Genomic DNA, 6,000 nt, shown 5'->3' on the forward strand with positions numbered 1-6,000 from the left:
AATATATATAAATATATATATTGTTTCTTACAAATAAATTTTGCATCCGTGGCAGTACTTTTCTTGTTGCAAGCATCGCATTAGTAGATGACAAACTTTATTAATAAACTTGAAACTTGCAATGAAATAAATGACTGCCAAGTGACAAAAAGAACAAGAAAGAATTTAATGTGGCAAAATGTAGCCTTAGCGAGCACAATGAGAAGTTCCAATATTAACTTAATGAACATTTATTATTATTATTTATAAGAAAATTAAATTTTCAAATGCATATTTGTGCGCCTATTCAAAATCGATGAAATATTTTTGTTGTTTGCAAATTTCTGCTCAATTTACTCCACATTGTTGAGCGAGTGTTCGAGTGAAAATCATATGAAATATTTAACTAAATTTAACGAAATTTCAAATTGCCAATGCACTATTCATTCAGTTGGACACTTTTATCAGATTGGTCCCATGTCTGTATGCTTGTTTCGGGTTGAATATATAACATGAGTTTCGATCTAATATCACATTTTCAGATCTAATTTTAGCACAAAACATGGGTCTAAATGAATGTGGACATTAAGAGAACACTGTTACTATAAAGGCTTACAAAATGTTGCAGGAACATTTTACAAAGGAACTTAATTTTCACTTGCGATGATTGAATGCAAAAGTTGTACACAAAAAAAAAGATGTTGCAATAAATGCAGCAAACTGAAAAATCATATTATGACTTGATGAACACAGGAAAATTAAATTTATTTTATGAATTAAACATATATTTTTGTTGTGGCCTTGATTTAAATGTCTATAAAATTATAGACAGTTAAAGTAATTAATTGAGTGATATCACAATGTTTTAAGTATTTAATTTCGAGATGAAATGAAACAAAGAGGAAATTTCACTTTTAAGTGTAACATGGCTGAGTGCTAGTTGGCCTGGTTAGTTAACTGACTAATCGTATTAAATTAAGACAAAGAAAACTCATTGTCAGACAGACAGCAAAGCCTAACAATTACAATACAGATGCCAGTTGAAGGCAGGCGATAAAAAAAATAGAGACTTGCCAAAGTGAACGGAAAATAACCAATCCAATAGAATTGTTATTGCTTTTGTTTTGTTTTGTTTTGTTTCGCTTCGTTTTTGCCGAGTCAAAGGCGTTTATAAATTACTTAAAGCGCTTAATGCCCCCCCAACAACAAGAGGACCGGCGGCAAAACAAAGGCAGCAGAGCAACAGGAAAATCAAGCTGAGAGTCGAGAACAACTTGTGGCATGACCACCACATATGCACCACTTCGGCCAGCTGCCACCCACACCCACCCACCATGCCCCGCGAGCAGATTAAAGCGTATCATGTACCAGAAAATCCAAAAGTAGACAAAGTAGAAAAAAAAGCCCAAAACCGCAGCTAGACAAAAGAGCCACGAAAATTGTGGGAAAAGGAAAAGAAATGCGAACGCAAGTCGTAGGCGTAAGAAAATCCTCTCAATTGATTATCAATCAATTTTTCGGTGCCAGTGTGTATGTGTGTGTGGGTGTGTGTGGAAAAATTGGGGCTAAGAAAAACCAATGAAGCTGAAATAAAATGAAGTGAAACAAAGGCATCGCCATGGAGTGGTGCTATTGCTTTGGCTATGACTGTGCTAATGGAATTAAGACTGGCAGTTGCCTCCACAGTGCTTGACAGGTTCTGCCTTGTTAAGAGGTTAGTGCCTAGTACATGTGTGTGTGTGTGTGTGAGTGTGTGTGTGTGTGTGTGTGTGTGTGTGTGTGTGACGTGTGTGTGTAGGTCTCCTACAGTAAAATAATAAACGACCCCAACCGAATTAGTCGACACAAATCAATTGCATTAGGCGACAGATAGTCAGTCGACTGTGCGTGTCTCTGCCTACACTCAAAAAAAAAAGTGAGCTGAAAAGATATGGATTTGATAAAGTATAACGATCTGATATAAATTATTATTTAGAATTTAGAAAATAGAATTTCCAAAGAGAAGAAATAAATAAACGCCAAATGAAATATTTTACTTTATATTTAGTTTTATAATTGCAAAGATAAACTTACAAATTTAAATATTTTATTCAGTTTCATAAAGAAATTTGCAAGAGAATTGTATATAAATAGTTTTTTTAATCACTCTAAAAAGCAAAACAAAAAATTGAATGTTTTATTGAATTTTTTTTTGAGTTGTTTCATATTATAATAAAGAAATATGTTACTTAAACATAGAAAATATTTAGTAAAAGTAGGCAGAATTAAAGATTATTAATTTGTATCATTAGAATTAATTTTGCAAGTATTTCGAATTTATTTCGTAAAAAATAATATTTGTATCAGTTCGTAAAACATTTTTCCGAATTAAAAGCCTGATTTTTGCGGAAGTGTATGCGGATGTATGTGTGAGAGTGTGTGTGTGAGTGTGTTGTGGCAATCCTGTATGTGGTTAGGCAAGTTAGCCACATCTAAGACAACCGCAACGAATGCCGCGACTAACAAAATTGAGATGCGCACCAAAAACAATTCGTAGGCTGTTGGCCTAATCGGGCACTCAAATAAATGGCAAACCAACAGCTGCAAACGACTTATTTATGCACCACATTGAGGCAAGTAGCGGCCCAAGTAGAGCTGACTGAGCAAGCGAAACAGACAGACAGAGAGAGGGAGTGAGAGAGAAAGAGTGAGAGGGAGGGAGAGAGAAGGCGTGCTGAAATTAAGTCGCTACTAATAATTAAGGATTATTTGGTGCTTGGCTCGTCTCAACTGTAAATTCCCGCATGTATTTATTGCCATTAGCATTAACATAACTAAATAGAAAAATACCAAAACACAAAAAGTAGACAAAATAGGCAAAAATCCAAATGTGCAGGAAAGAATATCAAATAAGAGTGTCAGCTCGTATGTGTGTGTGTGTGTGGGTGTGGGTGTGTTAGCCAATATCCTTTGTCTGCATATGCGTATATACACATATATATATATATATATATATATGTATTTTGTCTCAGACATATGGATGTGTTTTTGCTTTGCTTTTGCTTTCTTTTCACACGTCGTCGTCGCTTTTTTTCTATGTCATTTTCTATTTCTTGATGGAAATTTCAGCTTTACTTTTTGGTTTCTCGCATTTTGGCGCCTCTTTTCGGGCCACAAAGCGTCCCACGGCTAAACAATGAAAATTGGTTTTGTTACATTTAACATATATATGTATATATATACATATGTATATATATATTTATATATATATATATTCGCACGCGTTGTGGGCCAAGTTTTGTGAGTGTGTGTTTTGTGGCTGAGACGTTGGCGTTTTTATTGTTGCCGTGTTATTGTTGCTGTATTTATTTGGCAGCCGTAAATGTGGCAAGCAATGCACATTTCTCTGCGTCTTTCGCGGTTGCTCCCTACCGCCCCCACCCCTCCTCTACACCCACTTACCACCCCCCTTGCCAGACTCATGATTTTATTTTTGCTTCGTTTTGCTGGGTTGATTCTGGGTGTTTATTGTGTTTTGGGGGTATTATCTCATAAAATCTAAAATGTAAACACTGCCGGCCTAACTTGGCTGGCTGACTTGGATGACTTGGCCAAGTTGGCCAAAGTTGGCTGGTTTTGTCTCTTTAGCACGTACACGTTTATATCCTTAATGCGATATTCAGTGCGCTTTGCCAAGGTGTATTTTATACGAGTAGCTCCTCTCTCTCTCTCTCTCCCTCTCTCGCTCTCTCTCTGTCTATCTCTCTTGTGTGTGTGTTTGTGCAATTCGATGTCAGTTTAAATAATTGCAAGTATATAATATATTTTCTTTTTTAATAATGTTTTGCACTTCAATGCACTCAAATTAAGTACTTAATTTTTCTCAATACTTTTAAGTAGTTATATTTTTAATATTTCTTAATTATCTATTTTAGGTAAAGTCTTTTTTATGTTTATTTATTTTTAAATAACTATTGTCATATTAATTACACTTAATAATTTAAGTAATCCTCAAGTGAATGTTGCATACGATTCTCACATTCTTAAGACCAGGGAACTCATTAATTATAAAAAAAAAAAGATTTTTAATTGAGATTTCTTAATAATGAAATGAAATAAAAATGATGACAATAATTAACTTTCATATTTTTATATACACTGCAAAAGTTTTCCCAAAAAGTTTGAGCCAAAAATACCCACAAACACTTATTTATTATGAGTTATATTTTTAATATTTTTTAATTTATACATTTTGTAGTTTTATATTTATTTATTTAAATAAATAAAAATCAGTATGATGACAACTAATAATTTTTTTTTCATATACACTGCAAATGATTACCTTATTGTTGGTAAGAGCCAGAAAATAAGCACAATCACGTATTTATTATTAGCAACTTTTTATGTATGCGTTTAAGTAATCCTCAAGATAATGTTATGTTTTAGCAGTTAGTTAATTAGTTATTAACTTAGTTAGTTTAGGTTAGTTTAGCACACACACACAGAAATAGTTAATCACTTGCACACATTAATTAACTCATGAAGCGAAATTGCTTCGCACTTTGTGATTAAGTATCTGTATCTGAGTATCTGTAGCGTCTACCAAACTCAAGTTGCATGCATCTTTTGTCTGAGGCAGGAGCTGTTTGTAAAACGCGAACGCGCGCGCAGCGTGTCAACTTTGTGTAAGAGTTCACTTTCTACTAAACGCTTTTTGCTGAGCGCGTGTTGCCGATTAACGTTATTTGTTCGTTTCGAGACACTCGTGCGCCATGCTTCGTGTGCTGTCGGCTCAAGTCGGCTTGACTCTGGCAACTGGCAACGAGAGCGAGCACAACAGGCAATCGCGGCGAATTCAACTGGGCGACAAGGAGTAGTTCGTCAATCGGCCAATGACAGCTTTTAGGAATTTTTCCCACGGCGATCGTCGAACAAAAATGTTAGAATATATTTTTATTTATTACTCGTATTTTGTATTTATTATTTTAAGCTAAAGTACTTTTTAAGTTATAATAATACTATTAAATGTACTTAAGTAAAACATAAATTTCTTTCTCCCCCTCTCTCTCGCTCTCTCTCTGTGAGTAAAATTTCTTCACTGACTCCGAATTTATTTCCCTTGTGATGAGGGGTAATTTTCATTTGCAACCCTCGGCAAGTTGCCTGCAACATGTTCGCTGCAAACATTTTGTTGTGCTCAAACGCAGTTGTCTCGTCCTCAACCCGCTCCTGTCACATGCCACAAAATAACGGTGCATGACCAGCAAAGCAGAGTCGCGTGTAATTAAAACTAAACAGAGGCGCAGATGAGACAAACCCCAACCTCAACAGCAAACTACACCACGGGTCAGCCTGATAAGAACAGTCGCTAGCAGTTTATTGTTGTTGTTTTTGTTGTTAATGTTGTTCGCGGAACTGAATGAAAACCTTTATAAAATGTCGTTATATGCTGATGATGATGATGATGATGGCAATACCGAAAAAGTCCACAGGTCAGGATTATAAACAAAAGCAGACGCAGAGGCAGACTCAAAGGCAGTGACAGGAGGCATGAGGCAAGAGGCAAGAGGCAAGAGACAGGGCCAGCGGCAGTAGCAACAACAGCGTCACGCAAAATATGATATTGTTCTGTAGAGTGAGGCAAAAATATGTACGCAGCATACAAAAGCCGTCGTGAAATTAATTTCAACATTTTTCCACCTTTTTTTTTACGATTTTTTCAGATTTTTTTTTTTTTTTTGGGGAAAACATGAAGACTAAATCTCCGTTGCTGGTTTCGTAACAAAAATTTGCATAAATAAAGTCATAGATGCTGCCGCAGACAGCGAAAGGTGACCAGCTGTGCCACTCATCATTTTCCGAATACAGAGAAAATTGCGGTTGTTTTTGTTGGTCAGTCAGTTTTCCATAATTATTTTTGCTTGCCGAAAATTGAACATCAACCGCAATTTGACAGGTTTATCGGGGCAAATGTGTAACAAACAACAGCATCAACATCACCATCACCATCACCATCAGCATCAGCATCAGCACTTTATTTTA

General features: G+C 35.5%; 1 protein-coding gene across 1 annotated transcript in view; it reads right to left on the bottom strand.

Annotated features, from left to right (window-relative positions):
* The window catches only part of LOC6567916 (neurotrimin), a 65,120-nt gene extending 60,498 nt beyond the window's left edge, over positions 1-4,622 (bottom strand). Inside the window, 1 exon segment of the mRNA XM_032740098.1 lies at positions 4,301-4,622. The gene's annotated coding sequence lies outside the window, so the exon portion shown is untranslated.
* Between the last annotated feature and the right edge of the window lie 1,378 nt (positions 4,623-6,000).

The sequence above is a fragment of the Drosophila grimshawi genome, unplaced genomic scaffold (assembly GCF_018153295.1).
Source record: "Drosophila grimshawi isolate 15287-2541.00 unplaced genomic scaffold, ASM1815329v1 contig_311, whole genome shotgun sequence".
Lineage (NCBI taxonomy): Eukaryota > Metazoa > Arthropoda > Insecta > Diptera > Drosophilidae > Drosophila > Drosophila grimshawi.